Source organism: Oryzias latipes, chromosome 11 (genome assembly GCF_053564925.1).
Source record: "Oryzias latipes strain Hd-rR chromosome 11, Olatipes_Hd-rR_3.1".
In the NCBI taxonomy this organism is placed as follows: Eukaryota; Metazoa; Chordata; class Actinopteri; order Beloniformes; family Adrianichthyidae; genus Oryzias; species Oryzias latipes.
In genome coordinates, this window is record NC_136247.1 from 2,006,520 (window position 1) to 2,032,928 (window position 26,409).

At 42.8% G+C, this 26,409-nt stretch overlaps 1 long non-coding RNA gene and 16 other non-coding genes across 19 annotated transcripts; 6 read left to right on the plus strand and 11 right to left on the minus strand.

Moving 5' to 3' along the window:
• Window positions 1-3,021: 3,021 nt before the first annotated feature.
• Window positions 3,022-3,093, minus strand: trnad-guc (transfer RNA aspartic acid (anticodon GUC)). Its single transcript has one exon. It is a non-coding gene; the product is annotated as a tRNA-Asp (tRNA).
• Window positions 3,094-4,820: 1,727 nt separating this feature from the next.
• Window positions 4,821-4,892, minus strand: trnad-guc (transfer RNA aspartic acid (anticodon GUC)). The gene has a single exon. It is a non-coding gene; the product is annotated as a tRNA-Asp (tRNA).
• Window positions 4,893-6,618: 1,726 nt separating this feature from the next.
• trnad-guc (transfer RNA aspartic acid (anticodon GUC)) lies at window positions 6,619-6,690 on the minus strand. The gene has a single exon. It is a non-coding gene; the product is annotated as a tRNA-Asp (tRNA).
• A 1,726-nt stretch (window positions 6,691-8,416) lies between these two features.
• On the minus strand, window positions 8,417-8,488 carry trnad-guc (transfer RNA aspartic acid (anticodon GUC)). The gene has a single exon. It is a non-coding gene; the product is annotated as a tRNA-Asp (tRNA).
• Window positions 8,489-10,215: 1,727 nt separating this feature from the next.
• Window positions 10,216-10,287, minus strand: trnad-guc (transfer RNA aspartic acid (anticodon GUC)). The gene has a single exon. It is a non-coding gene; the product is annotated as a tRNA-Asp (tRNA).
• Window positions 10,288-12,013: 1,726 nt separating this feature from the next.
• On the minus strand, window positions 12,014-12,085 carry trnad-guc (transfer RNA aspartic acid (anticodon GUC)). The gene has a single exon. It is a non-coding gene; the product is annotated as a tRNA-Asp (tRNA).
• Window positions 12,086-12,292: 207 nt separating this feature from the next.
• Window positions 12,293-12,366, plus strand: trnan-guu (transfer RNA asparagine (anticodon GUU)). Its single transcript has one exon. It is a non-coding gene; the product is annotated as a tRNA-Asn (tRNA).
• Window positions 12,367-13,808: 1,442 nt separating this feature from the next.
• On the minus strand, window positions 13,809-13,880 carry trnad-guc (transfer RNA aspartic acid (anticodon GUC)). Its single transcript has one exon. It is a non-coding gene; the product is annotated as a tRNA-Asp (tRNA).
• Window positions 13,881-14,087: 207 nt separating this feature from the next.
• On the plus strand, window positions 14,088-14,161 carry trnan-guu (transfer RNA asparagine (anticodon GUU)). Its single transcript has one exon. It is a non-coding gene; the product is annotated as a tRNA-Asn (tRNA).
• Window positions 14,162-15,603: 1,442 nt separating this feature from the next.
• trnad-guc (transfer RNA aspartic acid (anticodon GUC)) lies at window positions 15,604-15,675 on the minus strand. Its single transcript has one exon. It is a non-coding gene; the product is annotated as a tRNA-Asp (tRNA).
• Window positions 15,676-15,882: 207 nt separating this feature from the next.
• On the plus strand, window positions 15,883-15,956 carry trnan-guu (transfer RNA asparagine (anticodon GUU)). Its single transcript has one exon. It is a non-coding gene; the product is annotated as a tRNA-Asn (tRNA).
• A 1,441-nt stretch (window positions 15,957-17,397) lies between these two features.
• Window positions 17,398-17,469, minus strand: trnad-guc (transfer RNA aspartic acid (anticodon GUC)). Its single transcript has one exon. It is a non-coding gene; the product is annotated as a tRNA-Asp (tRNA).
• A 207-nt stretch (window positions 17,470-17,676) lies between these two features.
• trnan-guu (transfer RNA asparagine (anticodon GUU)) lies at window positions 17,677-17,750 on the plus strand. The gene has a single exon. It is a non-coding gene; the product is annotated as a tRNA-Asn (tRNA).
• Window positions 17,751-19,192: 1,442 nt separating this feature from the next.
• On the minus strand, window positions 19,193-19,264 carry trnad-guc (transfer RNA aspartic acid (anticodon GUC)). The gene has a single exon. It is a non-coding gene; the product is annotated as a tRNA-Asp (tRNA).
• A 1,723-nt stretch (window positions 19,265-20,987) lies between these two features.
• Window positions 20,988-21,059, minus strand: trnad-guc (transfer RNA aspartic acid (anticodon GUC)). Its single transcript has one exon. It is a non-coding gene; the product is annotated as a tRNA-Asp (tRNA).
• Window positions 21,060-21,263: 204 nt separating this feature from the next.
• On the plus strand, window positions 21,264-21,337 carry trnan-guu (transfer RNA asparagine (anticodon GUU)). Its single transcript has one exon. It is a non-coding gene; the product is annotated as a tRNA-Asn (tRNA).
• Window positions 21,338-22,917: 1,580 nt separating this feature from the next.
• On the plus strand, window positions 22,918-26,038 carry LOC144995518 (uncharacterized). Of its 3 annotated transcripts, XR_013659074.1 has the most exons (7): window positions 22,918-23,076; window positions 23,565-23,676; window positions 23,748-23,831; window positions 23,917-23,982; window positions 24,170-24,721; window positions 24,798-24,887; window positions 24,989-26,038. It is a non-coding gene; the product is annotated as an uncharacterized LOC144995518 (long non-coding RNA). The 3 variants fall into 3 exon arrangements; XR_013659072.1 differs by lacking the exon at window positions 22,918-23,076 and having other exon boundaries at window positions 23,338-23,676; XR_013659073.1 differs by lacking the exon at window positions 22,918-23,076 and having other exon boundaries at window positions 23,338-23,676; window positions 24,992-26,038.
• Window positions 26,039-26,409: the final 371 nt, after the last annotated feature.

Genomic DNA, 26,409 nt, shown 5'->3' on the forward strand with positions numbered 1-26,409 from the left:
GGGGGTAAGTTGGGGGCAGCTGGTAGACTGTCCCCCGGTGGTCAAACAGCTGTCCCCCGCCCCCCCCCCCCAGCAAGGGGGCCAGGCCCACCCAGCCCAGGGGCCCCACCCCCGGAGGCGCCGACACCCCAGGCCCAGCACCACCCACCCCACACAGAGGGAGAGGAGCCAGAAAGCGCCGGCCCCCCCCGGAGCAAGCCCAGGCCCCCACCCCCAAACGCCGGCCCTAGAAGAGCTCTGGTCAGGCCTCGACGGGACCGAGGCAGCCAACCGGCCGGGGAAACCGCCGATGGCCTCAGCGGAGACCCCGACCCGTCAACCCCCCCTGCCCCGTACCAATAGTGGCCCCCCCCCCTCCCCCAGAATGCCCCCCCACAGGACAGGGCCGACAAGACCCCCCACCCCACCCCACCCCAGACCCCGCAGCCGAAGCGGATGACACCCAGAGCGCCCGGGGGCCCCAAGAGGGTTGTCCCGTCCCGCCCCAGAGCCAGGGAAGGGCTGATCCCAGCCCCAGGCGTAGATGGGAAGCCCATCCAGTGCCGCTGGGCCCCCCCCCCCGAGCAGCGCCCCCCGCCAACCCCCCCCAGCACAGGCAAAGGGACCACCCCCCCAAGCCAAGCCAGAACACCCCCCCCCCCCCCCCACGCACCCCCACACCCAAGCCCAGAGGACCACGCAGCGCCCCAGCCCGCCCCACCCCGGCGCCGGACCCGACCCCCCGACCAACGGAGCCCCCACCACCCCCCGCCAGGCACCGGAGGCCCCGGCCCCCACCCCAGCCCACGGCAGAAGGGCAAGGAGCAGCGACGACCAGGCCCCCCCATCCCCTAAGTCATGGAGTCAGCTATGGGAGACCAGAGAGACCGAATTCTTTCAAAGTTACTTGAACCTTGGGCTGACATTTTTTCCAAGCTGATCTGATCAAGCAGCAGATTTCTGTGTTTACTTATATTTATATTTTTCTTGCTTTTCCAATTTGTTAAAATAGTTTTTTTAGCAATGCAAAGAGTTATGAAAATGATAGAGCCTAATCCTCCTTCTACATCGATGGCACTCATGTCACCAAGCACACAAAGTGACGGTGAAGCTGTGATTGAAACCTTAAGCCAGACTGATAAATCGGCACATACCTGCTGCCAGAGAGCCTGGACAGGAGTGCAGAACCACAGTGCATGCATGTAATTGTCGGGTAGATTACTGTCACAGTGCTGACAAATGTCTGAGTTGCTGAGACCCATCTTGAACATCCTCTGTCCAGTGTAGTAAATTCTGTGAAGGGTTTTAAAATGGATTAGCTGCAGATTTGGACTTTTTGTCAGTTTAAAGGTGTTTAGACAAAGTTCTGACCAAAAGCTTTCATCTGTGCTGATGCTCAAATCCGCATCCCATTTTGATGTCGGAAGTGAAATGTTATTATCTAAATTACATAAAAGTTTGTATATTTTGGAGAGAGTTTTATTCATTGAGAAATTGATCAGAGTGGTAACTACATCTGGTAGCTTTAAATCGTTGTCTCTGTATTTAACTTTTTTAGTAATACTTGATTTAAGTTGCTGATATTCCAAGAAGTTATTTATTCCATGTTTGTCTTGAAGTTCCTGGGGAGTTATGAATCTTCTATCAATAATTACGTGCTCTAGTTGTTTTATGCCCCCTGCTTGCCAAGCTGGGAAGTGGATAATTTTTTTGTTTATGAGGATGTCTGGGTTGTTCCAGATGGGTGTCATTTTGCACGGTTGAATTGATGATTTTGATATTTTGAGAAATTCCCACCAGGCTGTTAAAGTGGCGTTTATATTAATAGTTTTGAAACAATCCTGTTTTTTAACTGTTTGGCTAATAAATGGAAGATCTGACAGGTTGATCTTTCCACATAACGCCTGTTCCAAGTCTAACCATGAGTTGGTTTCTGGATTATTTTTTAACCATTTTAAGATGTATTGTAATCTATTTGCAAGAAAGTATTTGTGGAAATTAGGTAATTCTAATCCTCCACAGCTTTTTGCAGATTTTAAAGTTTTTAGACTAATTCTTGCAGGTTTATTGTTCCATAAAAAGCTTGATATGGATGAGTCTAATGTTTTGAACCATTTTAGTGGCGGTTGTGTGGGAATCATTGAAAAGAGATAATTAACTTTGGGTAAGATTTTCATTTTTACCGTGGCTACCTTGCCCATAAGGGACAGAGGCAGGTTGGTCCAGCGTGTTAGATCGTCCTGTATGTTTTTCAGTAATGGGGTGTAGTTTAGCTGCACCAGTTCTGATAGTTTGGGGGAAAAATTGATACCTAGATATTTGATATTTCCTGATTTAACTGGTATTGTGAGTCTTTGCTCCGCATTATTGTTCAGTGGTAATAAAACAGACTTATTCCAATTAATGGAATAGTCTGATATAGAGGAGAATTCATTAATATGGAATTTTCAGTTTTAAAGTGAATGGAAAAGGACAAGATGGGATTTCCTGGTGGTGAGAATTGATCTCAACACCAAGGAAACAACTTCTTAGGTCTTTGTCAGACAAGTTACAAATTGTATTTGTCCTTATTCCGGGAGGATTAAGGGCTACCTGGCTGTCATTGGATGCTATTGAAAGAGGTGTCAAGTCATTGCATTAGAACAATCGGTCTGACGACTTAGCTGTAATGCACAGTGGGCATCTTGTTGAACTTACCAAAACCTAACCTTAATTGTGAGAAAAAACAATGTCATGCCCTTCTTTGAAAGCTGTCTTTGAAAAGAAGCAGAAATGTGACAAGTGCCATATAGGACAGAAGCACTAAAGCTTTAGATGTGGACAAATGTTGTGAAACAGACAGTAAATTTAGAATAAATATTTGAGTCACAAAGAATTGTGGGGTTCATGAATTACCTGTTGATTCTTGCAAAGAAGGCGGCCATTTTTGTGACACCACAGTGAGTGTGTAGGAGTTGATAGAGGTTTCACCAGCAAATAGGGGTTTGGTGCCAGAAGATGTGTTTTCTAGGAGCCAGTTGAAGGCTGAACTAGAAAAGGGCTCTCCCCGTCAGGGAATCGAACCCTGGTCTTCCGCGTGACAGGCGGAGATACTGTCCACTATACTAACGAGGAACTGACACACTTGAACAAACATGTCGAAGATGGGTCACAGACGAGCTGGGATGCACACTTTCTTTCCTCAATGGATGAAGTAGCATGAAAACCCAATTCAAATGCAATCTCTCACAAACAGACTGTTTAGTCCATTTCAAATAAGAAATGACATGTCATCATTTACCAACAAGCACTATAATCAGAATGGTATTTTCCACACATGTTGTCTCTGTGGCGCAATAGGCTAGCGCGTTCGGCTGTTAACCAAAAGGTTGGTGGTTCAAGCCCACCCAGAGGCGTTGATTACTCCTGTCCTTCCTTCAATGCTAGCCTCAAGTTTACTTCAATCTGGTTAGCTAATTTACTCAGTACTTTCATCCCTCAGCTCATGTAACTTTCTTAACTTCATATTCAAATCCAAATATTTCCCCAGACTCATGAAAATGCAAGCGTGGACACAAAGAGTGGGTGGGATAAGTGCTTTGGAACCTCAAAAGTACACAAAGCATGGGCCTTTTTCTGTGCTGCTGCAACACACAGCCTGTTAATTTGGATGGACGCTCAAGCTTTCCCTAGGGCTGTAGGCTGAAGAACGTCCTGGCGCTGCCAACAGACATAGTTCCACTACATTGCAACTACTGAGTATCTTGGTTACTCCACAAGCAGAACACCTCAGTAGACGCCCTGCTTGACAATTCAGTTCAAAAAGAAAGGGCCTTTTTCTCAATTCAATCTTTGCCTTCTGAGCAAGCAAGCACTTGTTAGTTTCACACTTTCCAAAGCTGGTCCTGGAAGATGTCAGGATGGACGAGGAGTCCGACGCACTGCGCTATAGTTGCAGTCTCGTACTGGCACGTGTTTGAATGCAACTTCTGACATTCAGCCAGCAGTCATGCTTATGCTCAGCTGTCCTCAACAATGTAACAGTGCATTATATTTACTGTCAAGCAACATCACCAACAAACTTGGTTGATGTCAAGTCATTCAGACAAAACGGACCTGTTTCTCTTTGGAGACTGTTGTCGGATGTGCTGGAAATGACGGAAAGACTGATCCATCCTTTCTGATTGCCTTTATCAGAAAACTCTTTCTGAGGTTCTGTGTGGTTTGTTTTGTATTTGTTTATAAGAACTTCAATTATATGGAATTTTCAGTTTTAAAGTGAATGGAAAAGGACAAGATGGGATTTCCTGGCGGTGAGAATTGATCTCATCACCAAGGAAACAACTTCTTAGGTCTTTGTCAGACAAGTTACAAATTGTATTTGTCCTTATTCCGGGAGGATTAAGGGCTACCTGGCTGTCATTGGATGCTATTGAAAGAGGTGTCAAGTCATTGCATTAGAACAATCGGTCTGACGACTTAGCTGTAATGCACAGTGGGCATCTTGTTGAACTTACCAAAACCTAACCTTAATTGTGAGAAAAAACAATGTCATGCCCTTCTTTGAAAGCTGTCTTTGAAAAGAAGCAGAAATGTGACAAGTGCCATATAGGACAGAAGCACTAAAGCTTTAGATGTGGACAAATGTTGTGAAACAGACAGTGCATTTAGAATAAATATTTGAGTCACAAAGAATTGTGGGGTTCATGAATTACCTGTTGATTCTTGCAAAGAAGGCGGCCATTTTTGTGACACCACAGTGAGTGTGTAGGAGTTGATAGAGGTTTCACCAGCAAATAGGGGTTTGGTGCCAGAAGATGTGTTTTCTAGGAGCCAGTTGAAGGCTGAACTAGAAAAGGGCTCTCCCCGTCAGGGAATCGAACCCTGGTCTTCCGCGTGACAGGCGGAGATACTGTCCACTATACTAACGAGGAACTGACACACTTGAACAAACATGTCGAAGATGGGTCACAGACGAGCTGGGATGCACACTTTCTTTCCTCAATGGATGAAGTAGCATGAAAACCCAATTCAAATGCAATCTCTCACAAACAGACTGTTTAGTCCATTTCAAATAAGAAATGACATGTCATCATTTACCAACAAGCACTATAATCAGAATGGTATTTTGCACACATGTTGTCTCTGTGGCGCAATAGGCTACCGCGTTCGGCTGTTAGCCGAAAGGTTGGTGGTTCAAGCCCACCCACAGGCGTTGATTACTCCTGTCCTTCCTTCAATACTAATCTAATGTTTACTTCTATCTGGTTAGCTAATTTACCCAGTACTTTTGTCCCTCAGCTCATTGAACTTTCTTAACTTCATATTCAAATCCAGATATTTCCCCAGACTCATGAAAATGCAAGAGTGGACACAAAGAGTGGGTGGGACAAGTGCTTTGGAACCTCAAAAGTACACAAAGCATGGGCCTCTTCTGTGCTCCTGCAACACACAGCCTGTTAATTTGGATGGACGCTCAAGCTTTCCCTAGGGCTGTAGGCTGAAGAACGTCCTGGCGCTGCCAACAGACATAGTTCCACTACATTGCAACTACTGAGTATCTTGGTTACTCCACAAGCAGAACACCTCAGTAGACGCCCTGCTTGACAATTCAGTTCAAAAAGAAAGGGCCTTTTTTCTCAATTCAATCTTTGCCTTCTGACCAAACAAGCACTTGTTAGTTTCACACTTTCCAAAGCTGGTCCTGGAAGATGTCAGGATGGACGAGGAGTCCGACGCACTGCGCTATAGTTGCAGTCTCGTACTGGCACGTGTTTGAATGCAACTTCTGACATTCAGCCAGCAGTCATGCTTATGCTCAGCTGTCCTCAACAATGTAACAGTGCATTATATTTACTGTCAAGCAACATCACCAACAAACTTGGTTGATGTCAAGTCATTCAGACAAAACGGACCTGTTTCTCTTTGGAGACTGTTGTCGGATGTGCTGGAAATGACGGAAAGACTGATCCATCCTTTCTGATTGCCTTTATCAGAAAACTCTTTCTGAGGTTCTGTGTGGTTTGTTTTGTATTTGTTTATAAGAACTTCAATTATATGGAATTTTCAGTTTTAAAGTGAATGGAAAAGGACAAGATGGGATTTCCTGGCGGTGAGAATTGATCTCATCACCAAGGAAACAACTTCTTAGGTCTTTGTCAGACAAGTTACAAATTGTATTTGTCCTTATTCCGGGAGGATTAAGGGCTACCTGGCTGTCATTGGATGCTATTGAAAGAGGTGTCAAGTCATTGCATTAGAACAATCGGTCTGACGACTTAGCTGTAATGCACAGTGGGCATCTTGTTGAACTTACCAAAACCTAACCTTAATTGTGAGAAAAACAATGTCATGCCCTTCTTTGAAAGCTGTCTTTGAAAAGAAGCAGAAATGTGACAAGTGCCATATAGGACAGAAGCACTAAAGCTTTAGATGTGGACAAATGTTGTGAAACAGACAGTAAATTTAGAATAAATATTTGAGTCACAAAGAATTGTGGGGTTCATGAATTACCTGTTGATTCTTGCAAAGAAGGCGGCCATTTTTGTGACACCACAGTGAGTGTGTAGGAGTTGATAGAGGTTTCACCAGCAAATAGGGGTTTGGTGCCAGAAGATGTGTTTTCTAGGAGCCAGTTGAAGGCTGAACTAGAAAAGGGCTCTCCCCGTCAGGGAATCGAACCCTGGTCTTCCGCGTGACAGGCGGAGATACTGTCCACTATACTAACGAGGAACTGACACACTTGAACAAACATGTCGAAGATGGGTCACAGACGAGCTGGGATGCACACTTTCTTTCCTCAATGGATGAAGTAGCATGAAAACCCAATTCAAATGCAATCTCTCACAAACAGACTGTTTAGTCCATTTCAAATAAGAAATGACATGTCATCATTTACCAACAAGCACTATAATCAGAATGGTATTTTCCACACATGTTGTCTCTGTGGCGCAATAGGCTACCGCGTTCGGCTGTTAGCCGAAAGGTTGGTGGTTCAAGCCCACCCACAGGCGTTGATTACTCCTGTCCTTCCTTCAATACTAATCTAATGTTTACTTCTATCTGGTTAGCTAATTTACCCAGTACTTTTGTCCCTCAGCTCATTGAACTTTCTTAACTTCATATTCAAATCCAGATATTTCCCCAGACTCATGAAAATGCAAGAGTGGACACAAAGAGTGGGTGGGACAAGTGCTTTGGAACCTCAAAAGTACACAAAGCATGGGCCTCTTCTGTGCTCCTGCAACACACAGCCTGTTAATTTGGATGGACGCTCAAGCTTTCCCTAGGGCTGTAGGCTGAAGAACGTCCTGGCGCTGCCAACAGACATAGTTCCACTACATTGCAACTACTGAGTATCTTGGTTACTCCACAAGCAGAACACCTCAGTAGACGCCCTGCTTGACAATTCAGTTCAAAAAGAAAGGGCCTTTTTTCTCAATTCAATCTTTGCCTTCTGACCAAACAAGCACTTGTTAGTTTCACACTTTCCAAAGCTGGTCCTGGAAGATGTCAGGATGGACGAGGAGTCCGACGCACTGCGCTATAGTTGCAGTCTCGTACTGGCACGTGTTTGAATGCAACTTCTGACATTCAGCCAGCAGTCATGCTTATGCTCAGCTGTCCTCAACAATGTAACAGTGCATTATATTTACTGTCAAGCAACATCACCAACAAACTTGGTTGATGTCAAGTCATTCAGACAAAACGGACCTGTTTCTCTTTGGAGACTGTTGTCGGATGTGCTGGAAATGACGGAAAGACTGATCCATCCTTTCTGATTGCCTTTATCAGAAAACTCTTTCTGAGGTTCTGTGTGGTTTGTTTTGTATTTGTTTATAAGAACTTCAATTATATGGAATTTTCAGTTTTAAAGTGAATGGAAAAGGACAAGATGGGATTTCCTGGCGGTGAGAATTGATCTCATCACCAAGGAAACAACTTCTTAGGTCTTTGTCAGACAAGTTACAAATTGTATTTGTCCTTATTCCGGGAGGATTAAGGGCTACCTGGCTGTCATTGGATGCTATTGAAAGAGGTGTCAAGTCATTGCATTAGAACAATCGGTCTGACGACTTAGCTGTAATGCACAGTGGGCATCTTGTTGAACTTACCAAAACCTAACCTTAATTGTGAGAAAAACAATGTCATGCCCTTCTTTGAAAGCTGTCTTTGAAAAGAAGCAGAAATGTGACAAGTGCCATATAGGACAGAAGCACTAAAGCTTTAGATGTGGACAAATGTTGTGAAACAGACAGTAAATTTAGAATAAATATTTGAGTCACAAAGAATTGTGGGGTTCATGAATTACCTGTTGATTCTTGCAAAGAAGGCGGCCATTTTTGTGACACCACAGTGAGTGTGTAGGAGTTGATAGAGGTTTCACCAGCAAATAGGGGTTTGGTGCCAGAAGATGTGTTTTCTAGGAGCCAGTTGAAGGCTGAACTAGAAAAGGGCTCTCCCCGTCAGGGAATCGAACCCTGGTCTTCCGCGTGACAGGCGGAGATACTGTCCACTATACTAACGAGGAACTGACACACTTGAACAAACATGTCGAAGATGGGTCACAGACGAGCTGGGATGCACACTTTCTTTCCTCAATGGATGAAGTAGCATGAAAACCCAATTCAAATGCAATCTCTCACAAACAGACTGTTTAGTCCATTTCAAATAAGAAATGACATGTCATCATTTACCAACAAGCACTATAATCAGAATGGTATTTTGCACACATGTTGTCTCTGTGGCGCAATAGGCTACCGCGTTCGGCTGTTAACCGAAAGGTTGGTGGTTCAAGCCCACCCACAGGCGTTGATTACTCCTGTCCTTCCTTCAATACTAATCTATTGTTTACTTCTATCTGGTTAGCTAATTTACCCAGTACTTTTGTCCCTCAGCTCATTGAACTTTCTTAACTTCATATTCAAATCCAAACATTTCCCCAGACTCATGAAAATGCAAGAGTGGACACAAAGAGTGGGTGGGACAAGTGCTTTGAAACCTCAAAAGTACACAAAGCATGGGCCTTTTCTGTGCTGCTGCAAGACACAGCCTGTTAATTTGGATGGACGCTCAAGCTTTCCCTAGGGCTGTAGGCTGAAGAACGTCCTGGCGCTGCCAACAGACATAGTTCCACTACATTGCAACTACTGAGTATCTTGGTTACTCCACAAGCAGAACACCTCAGTAGACGCCCTGCTTGACAATTCAGTTCAAAAAGAAAGGGCCTTTTTTCTCAATTCAATCTTTGCCTTCTGACCAAACAAGCACTTGTTAGTTTCACACTTTCCAAAGCTGGTCCTGGAAGATGTCAGGATGGACGAGGAGTCCGACACACTGCGCTATAGTTGCAGTCTCGTACTGGCACGTGTTTGAATGCAACTTCTGACATTCAGCCAGCAGTCATGCTTATGGTCAGCTGTCCTCAACAATGTAACAGTGCATTATATTTACTGTCAAGCAACATCACCAACAAACTTGGTTGATGTCAAGTCATTCAGACAAAACGGACCTGTTTCTCTTTGGAGACTGTTGTCGGATGTGCTGGAAATGACGGAAAGACTGATCCATCCTTTCTGATTGCCTTTATCAGAAAACTCTTTCTGAGGTTCTGTGTGGTTTGTTTTGTATTTGTTTATAAGAACTTCAATTATATGGAATTTTCAGTTTTAAAGTGAATGGAAAAGGACAAGATGGGATTTCCTGGCGGTGAGAATTGATCTCATCACCAAGGAAACAACTTCTTAGGTCTTTGTCAGACAAGTTACAAATTGTATTTGTCCTTATTCCGGGAGGATTAAGGGCTACCTGGCTGTCATTGGATGCTATTGAAAGAGGTGTCAAGTCATTGCATTAGAACAATCGGTCTGACGACTTAGCTGTAATGCACAGTGGGCATCTTGTTGAACTAACCAGAACCTAACCTGAATTGTGAGAAAAAACAATGTCATGCCCTTCTTTGAAAGCTGTCTTTGAAAAGAAGCAGAAATGTGACAAGTGCCATATAGGACAGAAGCACTAAAGCTTTAGATGTGGACAAATGTTGTGAAACAGACAGTGCATTTAGAATAAATATTTGAGTCACAAAGAATTGTGGGGTTCATGAATTACCTGTTGATTCTTGCAAAGAAGGCGGCCATTTTTGTGACACCACAGTGAGTGTGTAGGAGTTGATAGAGGTTTCACCAGCAAATAGGGGTTTGGTGCCAGAAGATGTGTTTTCTAGGAGCCAGTTGAAGGCTGAACTAGAAAAGGGCTCTCCCCGTCAGGGAATCGAACCCTGGTCTTCCGCGTGACAGGCGGAGATACTGTCCACTATACTAACGAGGAACTGACACACTTGAACAAACATGTCGAAGATGGGTCACAGACGAGCTGGGATGCACACTTTCTTTCCTCAATGGATGAAGTAGCATGAAAACCCAATTCAAATGCAATCTCTCACAAACAGACTGTTTAGTCCATTTCAAATAAGAAATGACATGTCATCATTTACCAACAAGCACTATAATCAGAATGGTATTTTGCACACATGTTGTCTCTGTGGCGCAATAGGCTACCGCGTTCGGCTGTTAGCCGAAAGGTTGGTGGTTCAAGCCCACCCACAGGCGTTGATTACTCCTGTCCTTCCTTCAATACTAATCTAATGTTTACTTCTATCTGGTTAGCTAATTTACCCAGTACTTTTGTCCCTCAGCTCATTGAACTTTCTTAACTTCATATTCAAATCCAGATATTTCCCCAGACTCATGAAAATGCAAGAGTGGACACAAAGAGTGGGTGGGACAAGTGCTTTGGAACCTCAAAAGTACACAAAGCATGGGCCTCTTCTGTGCTCCTGCAACACACAGCCTGTTAATTTGGATGGACGCTCAAGCTTTCCCTAGGGCTGTAGGCTGAAGAACGTCCTGGCGCTGCCAACAGACATAGTTCCACTACATTGCAACTACTGAGTATCTTGGTTACTCCACAAGCAGAACACCTCAGTAGACGCCCTGCTTGACAATTCAGTTCAAAAAGAAAGGGCCTTTTTTCTCAATTCAATCTTTGCCTTCTGACCAAACAAGCACTTGTTAGTTTCACACTTTCCAAAGCTGGTCCTGGAAGATGTCAGGATGGACGAGGAGTCCGACGCACTGCGCTATAGTTGCAGTCTCGTACTGGCACGTGTTTGAATGCAACTTCTGACATTCAGCCAGCAGTCATGCTTATGCTCAGCTGTCCTCAACAATGTAACAGTGCATTATATTTACTGTCAAGCAACATCACCAACAAACTTGGTTGATGTCAAGTCATTCAGACAAAACGGACCTGTTTCTCTTTGGAGACTGTTGTCGGATGTGCTGGAAATGACGGAAAGACTGATCCATCCTTTCTGATTGCCTTTATCAGAAAACTCTTTCTGAGGTTCTGTGTGGTTTGTTTTGTATTTGTTTATAAGAACTTCAATTATATGGAATTTTCAGTTTTAAAGTGAATGGAAAAGGACAAGATGGGATTTCCTGGCGGTGAGAATTGATCTCATCACCAAGGAAACAACTTCTTAGGTCTTTGTCAGACAAGTTACAAATTGTATTTGTCCTTATTCCGGGAGGATTAAGGGCTACCTGGCTGTCATTGGATGCTATTGAAAGAGGTGTCAAGTCATTGCATTAGAACAATCGGTCTGACGACTTAGCTGTAATGCACAGTGGGCATCTTGTTGAACTTACCAAAACCTAACCTTAATTGTGAGAAAAACAATGTCATGCCCTTCTTTGAAAGCTGTCTTTGAAAAGAAGCAGAAATGTGACAAGTGCCATATAGGACAGAAGCACTAAAGCTTTAGATGTGGACAAATGTTGTGAAACAGACAGTAAATTTAGAATAAATATTTGAGTCACAAAGAATTGTGGGGTTCATGAATTACCTGTTGATTCTTGCAAAGAAGGCGGCCATTTTTGTGACACCACAGTGAGTGTGTAGGAGTTGATAGAGGTTTCACCAGCAAATAGGGGTTTGGTGCCAGAAGATGTGTTTTCTAGGAGCCAGTTGAAGGCTGAACTAGAAAAGGGCTCTCCCCGTCAGGGAATCGAACCCTGGTCTTCCGCGTGACAGGCGGAGATACTGTCCACTATACTAACGAGGAACTGACACACTTGAACAAACATGTCGAAGATGGGTCACAGACGAGCTGGGATGCACACTTTCTTTCCTCAATGGATGAAGTAGCATGAAAACCCAATTCAAATGCAATCTCTCACAAACAGACTGTTTAGTCCATTTCAAATAAGAAATGACATGTCATCATTTACCAACAAGCACTATAATCAGAATGGTATTTTCCACACATGTTGTCTCTGTGGCGCAATAGGCTAGCGCGTTCGGCTGTTAACCGAAAGGTTGGTGGTTCAAGCCCACCTAGAGGCGTTGATTACTCCTGTCCTTCCTTCAATGCTAGTCTCATGTTTACTTCTATCTGGTTAGCTAATTTACTCAGTACTTTCATCCCTCAGCTCATGTAACTTTCTTAACTTCATATTCAAATCCAAATATTTCCCCAGACTCATGAAAATGCAAGAGTGGACACAAAGAGTGGCTGGGACAAGTGCTTTGGAACTTCAAAAGTACACAAAGCATGGTCCTCTTCTGTGCTGCTGCAACACACAGCCTGTTAATTTGGATGGACGCTCAAGCTTTCCCTAGGGCTGTAGGCTGAAGAACGTCTTGGCGCTGCCAACAGACATAGTTCCACTACATTGCAACTACTGAGTATCTTGGTTACTCCACAAGCAAAACACCTCAGTAGACGCCCTGCTTGACAATTCAGTTCAAAAAGAAAGGGCCTTTTTCTCAATTCAATCTTTGCCTTCTGAGCAAGCAAGCACTTGTTAGTTTCACACTTTCCAAAGCTGGTCCTGGAAGATGTCAGGATGGACGAGGAGTGCGACGCACTGCGCTATAGTTGCAGTCTCGTACTGGCACGTGTTTGAATGCAACTTCTGACATTCAGCCAGCAGTCATGCTTATGCTCAGCTATCCTCAACAATGTAACAGTGCATTATATTTACTGTCAAGCAACATCACCAACAAACTTGGTTGATGTCAAGTCATTCAGACAAAACGGACCTGTTTCTCTTTGGAGACTGTTGTCGGATGTGCTGGAAATGACGGAAAGACTGATCAATCCTTTCTGATTGCCTTTATCAGAAAACTCTTTCTGAGGTTCTGTGTGGTTTGTTTTGTATTTGTTTATAAGAACTTCAATTATATGGAATTTTCAGTTTTAAAGTGAATGGAAAAGGACAAGATGGGATTTCCTGGCGGTGAGAATTGATCTCATCACCAAGGAAACAACTTCTTAGGTCTTTGTCAGACAAGTTACAAATTGTATTTGTCCTTATTCCGGGAGGATTAAGGGCTACCTGGCTGTCATTGGATGCTATTGAAAGAGGTGTCAAGTCATTGCATTAGAACAATCGGTCTGACGACTTAGCTGTAATGCACAGTGGGCATCTTGTTGAACTTACCAAAACCTAACCTTAATTGTGAGAAAACAATGTCATGTCCTTCTTTGAAAGCTGTCTTTGAGAAGAAGCAGAAATGTGACAAGTGCCATATAGGACAGAAGCACTAAAGCTTTAGATGTGGACAAATGTTGTGAAACAGACAGTGCATTTAGAATAAATATTTGAGTCACAAAGAATTGTGGGGTTCATGAATTACCTGTTGATTCTTGCAAAGAAGGCGGCCATTTTTGTGACACCACAGTGAGTGTGTAGGAGTTGATAGAGGTTTCACCAGCAAATAGGGGTTGGTGCAAGATAATGTGTTTTCTAGGAGCCAGTTGAAGGCTGAACTAGAAAAGGGCTCTCCCCGTCAGGGAATCGAACCCTGGTCTTCCGCGTGACAGGCGGAGATACTGTCCACTATACTAACGAGGAACTGACACACTTGAACAAACATGTCGAAGATGGGTCACAGACGAGCTGGGATGCACGCTTTGTTTCCTCAATGGATGAAGTGGCATGAAAAACCAATTCAAATGCAATCTCTCACAAACAGACTTTTTAGTCCATTTCAAATAAGAAATGACATGTCATCATTTACCAACAAGCACTATAATCAGAATGGTATTTTCCACACATGTTGTCTCTGTGGCGCAATAGGCTAGCGCGTTCGGCTGTTAACCGAAAGGTTGGTGGTTCAAGCCCACCCAGAGGCGTTGATTACTCCTGTCCTTCCTTCAATGCTAGTCTCATGTTTACTTTTATCTGGTTAGCTAATTTACTCAGTACTTTCATCCCTCAGCTCATGTAACTTTCTTAACTTCATATTCAAATCCAAATATTTCCCCAGACTCATGAAAATGCAAGAGTGGACACAAAGAGTGGGTGGGACAAGTGCTTTGGAACTTCAAAAGTACACAAAGCACGGTCCTCTTCTGTGCTGCTGCAACACACAGCCTGTTAATTTGGATGGACGCTCAAGCTTTCCCTAGGGCTGTAGGCTGAAGAATGTCCTGGCGCTGCCAACAGACATAGTTCCACTACATTGCAACTACTGTGTATCTTGGTTACTCCACAAGCAAAACACCTCAGTAGACGCCCTGCTTGACAATTCAGTTCAAAAAGAAAGGGCCTTTTTCTCAATTCAATCTTTGCCTTCTGAGCAAGCAAGCACTTGTTAGTTTCACACTTTCCAAAGCTGGTCCTGGAAGATGTCAGGATGGACGAGGAGTCCGACACACTGCGCTATAGTTGCAGTCTCGTACTGGCACGTGTTTGAATGCAACTTCTGACATTCAGCCAGCAGTCATGCTTATGCTCAGCTGTCCTCAACAATGTAACAGTGCATTATATTTACTGTCAAGCTACATCACCAACAAACTTGGTTGATTCCAAGTCATTCAGACAAAACGGACCTGTTTCTCTTTGGAGACTGTTGTCGGATGTGCTGGAAATGACGGAAAGACTGATCAATCCTTTCTGATTGCCTTTATCAGAAAACTCTTTCTGAGGTTCTGTGTGGTTTGTTTTGTATTTGTTTATGAGAACTTCAATTATATGGAATTTTCAGTTTTAAAGTGAATGGAAAAGGACAAGATGGGATTTCCTGGCGGTGAGAATTGATCTCATCACCAAGGAAACAACTTCTTAGGTCTTTGTCAGACAAGTTACAAATTGTATTTGTCCTTATTCCGGGAGGATTAAGGGCTACCTGGCTGTCATTGGATGCTATTGAAAGAGGTGTCAAGTCATTGCATTAGAACAATCGGTCTGACGACTTAGCTGTAATGCACAGTGGGCATCTTGTTGAACTTACCAAAACCTAACCTTAATTGTGAGAAAACAATGTCATGTCCTTCTTTGAAAGCTGTCTTTGAGAAGAAGCAGAAATGTGACAAGTGCCATATAGGACAGAAGCACTAAAGCTTTAGATGTGGACAAATGTTGTGAAACAGACAGTGCATTTAGAATAAATATTTGAGTCACACAAAATTGAGGGGTTCATGAATTACCTGTTGATTCTTGCAAAGAAGGCGGCCATTTTTGTGACACCACTGTGAGTGTGTAGGAGTTGATAGAGGTTTCACCAGCAAATAGGGGTTGGTGCAAGATAATGTGTTTTCTAGGAGCCAGTTGAAGGCTGAACTAGAAAAGGGCTCTCCCCGTCAGGGAATCGAACCCTGGTCTTCCGCGTGACAGGCGGAGATACTGTCCACTATACTAACGAGGAACTGACACACTTGAACAAACATGTCGAAGATGGGTCACAGACGAGCTGGGATGCACACTTTGTTTCCTCAATGGATGAAGTGGCATGAAAAACCAATTCAAATGCAATCTCTCACAAACAGACTTTTTAGTCCATTTCAAATAAGAAATGACATGTCATCATTTACCAACAAGCACTATAATCAGAATGGTATTTTCCACACATGTTGTCTCTGTGGCGCAATAGGCTAGCGCGTTCGGCTGTTAACCGAAAGGTTGGTGGTTCAAGCCCACCCAGAGGTGTTGATTACTCCTGTCCTTCCTTCAATGCTAGTCTCATGTTTACTTCTATCTGGTTAGCTAATTTACTCAGTACTTTCATCCCTCAGCTCATGTAACTTTCTTAACTTCATATTCAAATCCAAATATTTCCCCAGACTCATGAAAATGCAAGAGTGGAAACAAAGAGTGGGTGGGACAAGTGCTTTGGAACTTCAAAAGTACACAAAGCACGGTCCTCTTCTGTGCTGCTGCAACACACAGCCTGTTAATTTGGATGGACGCTCAAGCTTTCCCTAGGGCTGTAGGCTGAAGAACGTCCTGGCGCTGCCAACAGACATAGTTCCACTACATTGCAACTACTGAGTATCTTGGTTACTCCACAAGCAAAACACCTCAGTAGACGCCCTGCTTGACAATTCAGTTCAAAAAGAAAGGGCCTTTTTCTCAATTCAATCTTTGCCTTCTGAGCAAGCAAGCACTTGTTAGTTTCACACTTTCCAAAGCTGGTCCTGGAAGATGTCAGGATGGACGAGGAGTCCGACACACTGCGCTATAGTTGCAGTCTCGTACTGGCACGTGTTTGAATGCAACTTCTGACATTCAGCCAGCAGTCATGCTTATGCTCAGCTGTCCTCAACAATGTAACAGTGCATTATATTTACTGTCAAGCAACATCACCAACAAACTTGGTTGATGTCAAGTCATTCAGACAAAACGGACCTGTTTCTCTTTGGAGACTGTTGTCGGATGTGCTGGAAATGACGGAAAGACTGATCAATCCTTTCTGATTGCCTTTATCAGAAAACTCTTTCTGAGGTTCTGTGTGGTTTGTTTTGTATTTGTTTATGAGAACTTCAATTATATGGAATTTTCAGTTTTAAAGTGAATGGAAAAGGACAAGATGGGATTTCCTGGCGGTGAGAATTGATCTCATCACCAAGGAAACAACTTCTTAGGTCTTTCTCAGACAAGTTACAAATTGTATTTGTCCTTATTCCGGGAGGATTAAGGGCTACCTGGCTGTCATTGGATGCTATTGAAAGAGGTGTCAAGTCATTGCATTAGAACAATCGGTCTGACGACTTAGCTGTAATGCACAGTGGGCATCTTGTTGAACTTAAAAAACCTAACCTTAATTGTGAGAAAACAATGTCATGTCCTTCTTTGAAAGCTGTCTTTGAGAAGAAGCAGAAATGTGACAAGTGCCATATAGGACAGAAGCACTAAAGCTTTAGATGTGGACAAATGTTGTGAAACAGACAGTGCATTTAGAATAAATATTTGAGTCACAAAGAATTGTGGGGTTCATGAATTACCTGTTGATTCTTGCAAAGAAGGCGGCCATTTTTGTGACACCACAGTGAGTGTGTAGGAGTTGATAGAGGTTTCACCAGCAAATAGGGGTTGGTGCAAGATAATGTGTTTTCTAGGAGCCAGTTGAAGGCTGAACTAGAAAAGGGCTCTCCCCGTCAGGGAATCGAACCCTGGTCTTCCGCGTGACAGGCGGAGATACTGTCCACTATACTAACGAGGAACTGACACACTTGAACAAACATGTCGAAGATGGGTCACAGACGAGCTGGGATGCACACTTTGTTTCCTCAATGGATGAAGTGGCATGAAAAACCAATTCAAATGCAATCTCTCACAAACAGACTTTTTAGTCCATTTCAAATAAGAAATGACATGTCATCATTTACCAACAAGCACTATAATCAGAATGGTATTTTCCACACATGTTGTCTCTGTGGCGCAATAGGCTAGCGCGTTCGGCTGTTAACCGAAAGGTTGGTGGTTCAAGCCCACCCAGAGGCGTTGATTACTCCTGTCCTTCCTTCAATGCTAGTCTCATGTTTACTTCTATCTGGTTAGCTAATTTACTCAGTACTTTCATCCCTCAGCTCATGTAATATTCTTAACTTCATATTCAAATCCAAATATTTCCCCAGACTCATGAAAATGCAAGAGTGGACACAAAGAGTGGGTGGGACAAGTGCTTTGGAACTTCAAAAGTACACAAAGCACGGTCCTCTTCTGTGCTGCTGCAACACACAGCCTGTTAATTTGGATGGACGCTCAAGCTTTCCCTAGGGCTGTAGGCTGAAGAATGTCCTGGCGCTGCCAACAGACATAGTTCCACTACATTGCAACCACTGAGTATCTTGGTTACTCCACAAGTAAAACACCTCAGTAGACGCCCTGCTTGACAATTCAGTTCAAAAAGAAAGGGCCTTTTTCTCAATTCAATCTTTGCCTTCTGAGCAAGCAAGCACTTGTTAGTTTCACACTTTCCAAAGCTGGTCCTGGAAGATGTCAGGATGGACGAGGAGTCCGACACACTGCGCTATAGTTGCAGTCTCGTACTGGCACGTGTTTGAATGCAACTTCTGACATTCAGCCAGCAGTCATGCTTATGCTCAGCTGTCCTCAACAATGTAACAGTGCATTATATTTACTGTCAAGCAACATCACCAACAAACTTGGTTGATGTCAAGTCATTCAGACAAAACGGACCTGTTTCTCTTTGGAGACTGTTGTCGGATGTGCTGGAAATGACGGAAAGACTGATCAATCCTTTCTGATAGCCTTTATCAGAAAACTCTTTCTGAGGTTCTGTGTGGTTTGTTTTGTATTTGTTTATGAGAACTTCAATTATATGGAATTTTCAGTTTTAAAGTGAATGGAAAAGGACAAGATGGGATTTCCTGGTGGTGAGAATTGATCTCATCACCAAGGAAACAACTTCTTAGGTCTTTGTCAGACAAGTTACAAATTGTATTTGTCCTTATTCCGGGAGGATTAAGGGCTACCTGGCTGTCATTGGATGCTATTGAAAGAGGTGTCAAGTCATTGCATTAGAACAATCGGTCTGACGACTTAGCTGTAATGCACAGTGGGCATCTTGTTGAACTTACCAAAACCTAACCTTAATTGTGAGAAAACAATGTCATGTCCTTCTTTGAAAGCTGTCTTTGAGAAGAAGCAGAAATGTGACAAGTGCCATATAGGACAGAAGCACTAAAGCTTTAGATGTGGACAAATGTTGTGAAACAGACAGTGCATTTAGAATAAATATTTGAGTCACAAAGAATTGTGGGGTTCATGAATTACCTGTTGATTCTTGCAAAGAAGGCGGCCATTTTTGTGACACCACAGTGAGTGTGTAGGAGTTGATAGAGGTTTCACCAGCAAATAGGGGTTGGTGCAAGATAATGTGTTTTCTAGGAGCCAGTTGAAGGCTGAACTAGAAAAGGGCTCTCCCCGTCAGGGAATCGAACCCTGGTCTTCCGCGTGACAGGCGGAGATACTGTCCACTATACTAACGAGGAACTGACACACTTGAACAAACATGTCGAAGATGGGTCACAGACGAGCTGGGATGCACACTTTGTTTCCTCAATGGATGAAGTGGCATGAAAAACCAATTCAAATGCAATCTCTCACAAACAGACTTTTTAGTCCATTTCAAATAAGAAATGACATGTCATCATTTACCAACAAGCACTATAATCGGAATGGTATTTTCCACACATGTTGTCTCTGTGGCGCAGTAGGCGCGCGTGTTCGGCTGTTAACCGATAGGTTGGTTGTTCAAGCCCACCCAGAGGTGTTGATTACTCCTGTCCTTCCTTCAATGCTAGTCTCATGTTTACTTTTATCTGGTTAGCTAATTTACTCAGTACTTTCATCCATCAGCTTATGTAACTTTCTTAACTTCATATTCAAATCCAAATATTTCCCCAGACTCATGAAAATGCAAGAGTGGACACAAAGAGTGGGTGGGACAAGTGCTTTGGAACTTCAAAAGTACACAAAGCATGGTCCTCTTCTGTGCTGCTGCAACACACAGCCTGTTAATTTGGATGGACGCTCAAGCTTTCCCTAGGGCTGTAGGCTGAAGAATGTCCTGGCGCTGCCAACAGACATAGTTCCACTACATTGCAACTACTGTGTATCTTGGTTACTCCACAAGCAAAACACCTCAGTAGACGCCCTGCTTGACAATTCAGTTCAAAAAGAAAGGGCCTTTTTCTCAATTCAATCTTTGCCTTCTGAGCAAGCAAGCACTTGTTAGTTTCACACTTTCCAAAGCTGGTCCTGGAAGATGTCAGGATGGACGAGGAGTCCGACGCACTGCGCTATAGTTGCAGTCTCGTACTGGCACGTGTTTGAATGCAACTTCTGACATTCAGCCAGCAGTCATGCTTATGCTCAGCTGTCCTCAACAATGTAACAGTGCATTATATTTACTGTCAAGCAACATCACCAACAAACTTGGTTGATGTCAAGTCATTCAGACAAAACGGACCTGTTTCTCTTTGGAGACTGTTGTCGGATGTGCTGGAAATGACGGAAAGACTGATCAATCCTTTCTGATTGCCTTTATCAGAAAACTCTTTCTGAGGTTCTGTGTGGTTTGTTTTGTATTTGTTTATGAGAACTTCAATTATATGGAATTTTCAGTTTTAAAGTGAATGGAAAAGGACAAGATGGGATTTCCTGGCGGTGAGAATTAATCTCATCACCAAGGAAACAACTTCTTAGGTCTTTGTCAGACAAGTTACAAATTGTATTTGTCCTTATTCCGGGAGGATTAAGGGCTACCTGGCTGTCATTGGATGCTATTGAAAGAGGTGTCAAGTCATTGCATTAGAACAATCGGTCTGACGACTTAGCTGTAATGCACAGTGGGCATCTTGTTGAACTTACCAAAACCTAACCTTAATTGTGAGAAAACAATGTCATGTCCTTCTTTGAAAGCTGTCTTTGAGAAGAAGCAGAAATGTGACAAGTGCCATATAGGACAGAAGCACTAAAGCTTTAGATGTGGACAAATGTTGTGAAACAGACAGTGCATTTAGAATAAATATTTGAGTCACAAAGAATTGTGGGGTTCATGAATTACCTGTTGATTCTTGCAAAGAAGGCGGCCATTTTTGTGACACCACAGTGAGTGTGTAGGAGTTGATAGAGGTTTCACCAGCAAATAGGGGTTGGTGCAAGATAATGTGTTTTCTAGGAGCCAGTTGAAGGCTGAACTAGAAAAGGGCTCTCCCCGTCAGGGAATCGAACCCTGGTCTTCCGCGTGACAGGCGGAGATACTGTCCACTATACTAACGAGGAACTGACACACTTGAACAAACATGTCGAAGATGGGTCACAGACGAGCTGGGATGCACACTTTGTTTCCTCAATGGATGAAGTGGCATGAAAAACCAATTCAAATGCAATCTCTCACAAACAGACTTTTTAGTCCATTTCAAATAAGAAATGACATGTCATCATTTACCAACAAGCACTATAATCAGAATGGTATTTTCCACACATGTCTCTGTGGCGCAATAGGCTAGCGCGTTCGGCTGTTAACCGAAAGGTTGGTGGTTCAAGCCCACCCAGAGGCGGTGATTACTCCTGTCCTTCCTTCAATGCTAGTCTCATGTTTACTTCTATCTGGTTAGCTAATTTACTCAGTACTTTCATCCCTCAGCTCATGTAACTTTCTTAACTTCATATTCAAATCCAAATATTTCCCCAGACTCATGAAAATGCAAGAGTGGACACAAAGAGTGGGTGGGACAAGTGCTTTGGAACTTCAAAAGTACACAAAGCATGGTCCTCTTCTGTGCTGCTGCAACACACAGCCTGTTAATTTGGATGGACGCTCAAGCTTTCCCTAGGGCTGTAGGCTGAAGAACGTCCTGGCGCTGCCAACAGACATAGTTCCACTACATTGCAACTACTGAGTATCTTGGTTACTCCACAAGCAAAACACCTCAGTAGACGCCCTGCTTGACAATTCAGTTCAAAAAGAAAGGGCCTTTTTCTCAATTCAATCTTTGCCTTCTGAGCAAGCAAGCACTTGTTAGTTTCACACTTTCCAAAGCTGGTCCTGGAAGATGTCAGGATGGACGAGGAGTCCGACGCACTGCGCTATAGTTGCAGTCTCGTACTGGCACGTGTTTGAATGCAACTTCTGACATTCAGCCAGCAGTCATGCTTATGCTCAGCTGTCCTCAACAATGTAACAGTGCATTATATTTACTGTCAAGCAACATCACCAACAAACTTGGTTGATGTCAAGTCATTCAGACAAAACGGACCTGTTTCTCTTTGGAGACTGTTGTCGGATGTGCTGGAAATGACGGAAAGACTGATCAATCCTTTCTGATTGCCTTTATCAGAAAACTCTTTCTGAGGTTCTGTGTGGTTTGTTTTGTATTTGTTTATAAGAACTTCAATTATATGGAATTTTCAGTTTTAAAGTGAATGGAAAAGGACAAGTTGGGATTTCCTGGCGGTGAGAATTGATCTCATCACCAAGGAAACAACTTCTTAGGTCTTTCTCAGACAAGTTACAAATTGTATTTGTCCTTATTCCGGGAGGATTAAGGGCTACCTGGCTGTCATTGGATGCTATTGAAAGAGGTGTCAAGTCATTGCATTAGAACAATCGGTCTGACGACTTAGCTGTAATGCACAGTGGGCATCTTGTTGAACTTACCAAAACCTAACCTTAATTGTGAGAAAACAATGTCATGTCCTTCTTTGAAAGCTGTCTTTGAAAAGAAGCAGAAATGTGACAAGTGCCATATAGGACAGAAGCACTAAAGCTTTAGATGTGGACAAATGTTGTGAAACAGACAGTGCATTTAGAATAAATATTTGAGTCACAAAGAATTGTGGGGTTCATGAATTACCTGTTGATTTTTGCAAAGATGGCGGCCATTTTTGTGACACCACAGTGAGTGTGTAGGAGTTGATAGAGGTTTCACCAGCAAATAGGGGTTGGTGCAAGATAATGTGTTTTCTAGGAGCCAGTTGAAGGCTGAACTAGAAAAGGGCTCTCCCCGTCAGGGAATCGAACCCTGGTCTTCCCGCGCGGGAGCCGAAAATGGTTAAGCTTAACTCTCTTAACTTTTCTCATTCATTCTCTATGGTAGTTCTTAACACTACGGATGTAATTTACTTTTTCACCACTAGCGGGATTTTGGGGGCGCTGTTTCCACATCGCCTTAGTAGTAAGGATTTTACAGGAAGAGCCTTCAGGAAGAGAAAACAACAACAATCCTGCGGCCAGATTTGATCCGATCGCTGTTAAAACACAAGAGCACAACAAGTTAAAGTCAAGTTAAAGTCTGATGTAAGTAAAAAAAAATGTACAAGACAAAGTATCTAATCTGAAGACATTTCTCTTTCCGTCATTGTTGAACATGAAACTCCAGCGGTGAGGATAACAGCTGGATGAGAAGAATGTCTAACTAGAAACTTTGAGCAGTTTTGTGTGTGTGTTTGTGTGTGTGTTTTCAAAGCCTTTTTTTTTTTTACCCAAGGTAGTGTGGAGGTGAACAGGGGTTACATTACATTTTCTATGCTATTTTTATAATGCACAACAGGGGTTACAGTACTTTATGATCAATTTAATGGATTATATGTATGCAGGTATATTGCATAGCAGGAATATGCAAAATTAAAGATTTGAGGAACTGTTTAGCTGAAAGATCAGTGGAGCCACCTTCAAGTAGTGAGGACAACCAGCTGGTTGGATTTGGTGTGCATTCTAAGAAGACCTGGAGGGATGTCTGGTAGAGAAGAGAAGATGGATGTGCATCATTTATCCTCAGGAAACAGTGTGTTTCAGGCAGCAAAATGTTCCTGCTCCAGCAGTACCTGAAGAAGAAAGAGGCTCAGACTCAGAGCTCTTCAGAACCTGCTCTTCCTAAACCTTCTTCTAGTCTTCCAGGTCTGTGGCAGACTAGACGTTCATGCTGACGTTAGTAAATATGGTAGAAATGATGTTTCCCATCTTTTCAGTGTCTTCTTTAGAGATGGAAGATGATGAAGAGTTGGAGAGAATGATGCTCTATGTCTCTCCATCCAAACTCCTCCCTTTACAAGGTAAAATTAAATCACACAGAAGTACACACTGAGTGTTAATTACTACTTCTGATTCCAACCTGTTTTCTTATTTCTTTTACTAAAGAGCAGGGACATGTAGTGAAGAAGATGACAGGACCAACGTGTTTAGAAACAATCCCAACCCAGCCAAGTGAGCAACACCAACATGTATCACATGTTGATTATGTTTCTGTATGGAGAATAGTAGTACTAGTAGTTGAAAAACTGATACTAGACTACATGTTAGTCTTAGATCACTCCTTTCTTTACACTCAGCACTTTTAAATGTGTCTGTTCAAATAGATGCATATTCATATGTTTACTTTATTTTCTTGCAGGTTCACTGAGTAAAGGTCTAGCTGCTGCTGCTGCTGTCGCTGGTACCTGATGGTTCTGTCGTAAACCAGGATCACCTTTTCCTTTCCTCTGTTTGCTGGTTGGCCACGTTCTGTTCTAATGCAGGTGTTTTGTGTGATTGCTTTTGTGATGCTGAAGGTATTCATTGTTCGTCGTTGAGGGTAAATTCAGAAATATTTTATTTGCACGAGTTTCTCATGAAAGTGATTGAAAGAAACCAGTCTTAAAAAGCAGAATTACAACAAAAGTACATGTCTTAACACGTCAGAGTAAAGTGGTTACACATGGATTATTACATCATAATGGTACCTTTCCTGGTCAATCAAAATATTAAAAAAGGAAAATAATTATTCATTTATTGATTTTCATACCACACCTGTTCTATTGAGCATGTTTTCTTAGATGGTTTTGAGTGTTTTGCACAATTACTAACAAAGAACTCTAAATACTTTGGGCTTTAGTGATGGATATTTCTGTTGATCTGAATCCAGACCAGCCTGAGAAGTCCAGCTGTCCTGCTGCCACACATGCAGGTGAGTGTTGAGGATCATTTGTCAGCTTTACTCTGCTGCAGCGTCCTGTCTGTTTCTGACTGTCTTTTTCCACCAGTTTCTTCTGCTCCAGTGAAGACTCCTCTGCCAGTACCACCAGAGTTCCTCGCCTTGGAACTGCCTCAAAGTGTCCAGGATAAAACCTACAGTCAGTGCATTAACTTTGACAAAAATGCAAAGTACTGTATTCATTTGGACTTTGAGATAATATTTTATTCAACAACTCATGTTATTTTTTTATTTTTCCAGCAGTCGTTGGAAGACCCTCAGCTCAGTCTGCAGCTCCTCCTCCTGCTCACTTTCAGCCAACGCCTGCTGCTCCACCACTTCCATCTTATGACCAAGATGTTAGAAGCTGGAACTGATCTCCCCAGCAGAGGATCTGGATGAAAACAGAGATGGAGGCCTTAGGACTGTGGCCCGGGTGTCCACCTGTGAGACCTGCAATGAATATGATCTGCTTGTGGCGTATCCCACCTCAGAACATCATTTACCGTAAAACCTTTGGAGACCCAGCAGCTGTGGTATAAACTCACTCAAGGAAGTGAAACTGTCACTGTGCCAGTTGTGACTCTCCCTCATGCTTAAACCAGACGAAGCTCCTCTAACTCAGACCGACGTTGAAATAATGGTGAAGGAGATTGTAGGTCTGCAGCAACAACAGCAGAAACCTGGAAAAAAGATGATACACAACTGTCTTGCTTGTGGGCAGCCTTGTTACTTTGAGGATGGATCTTCTGTTCATTTATCTGTCTGGGGATGTAAAATACCTCTACTGCTCCAAAAAGGTACACTAGATCTATGCAGCAGAAGTCCTTACCAACCCCAGAATCCCATTTGCAGACTTTGCTGTCAGTCCATTTTTTGACAGAGAGTTAAAGGCTGCATTCATGGTCACACACACTGATTATGATAGAACTCCTGATTTTATCCTTCAATGTGAAAATATTTGTAATTTAGTTTGTGAAATCTATTTTGTGAATACAATTTTCTTACAGTTTTGTTCTTGAATTGTTTAGAAAAAGCAACAATATTTACTTCTACCTCAATTCATTTTACATCTTTAAATTACTTGTATTAATTTTTGCATATTTAAATCCTTCTGCCCTTTAATTGTAGATACATGGTTGAACGTTTTGTGTTAAATACTGTTTATTTATTTATTGCTTGTTGATATCTTAATAAAGCATGGTTGAAATTGAAATGACTGTTTTTAGGCACAAGGAAAGATGGAAGTAGAAAACAATAATTATGAAATGTCATTTTCAGTTTAACATTAAAACATTTATTATACCCTAACTTCTGACTGACATCACTCTAACCGGGGCTCGAACTCGGTACCAAAGGATTTCATCACCTTGGAAAGCATTCCACAAGCCACAATTTGATTGGCTGCCTGTGCTGCAGAAGCTGCAATTTGATTGGCTGTTCCGTGTTACAGGTATATACGGCTGGCCCCCGCGTGACAGGCGGAGATACTGTCCACTATACTAACGAGGAACTGACACACTTTAACAAACATGTCGAAGATGGGTCACAGACGAGCTGGGATGCACACTTTGTTTCCTCAATGGATGAAGTGGCATGAAAAACCAATTCAAATGCAATCTCTCACAAACAGACTTTTTAGTCCATTTCAAATAAGAAATGACATGTCATCATTAACCAAC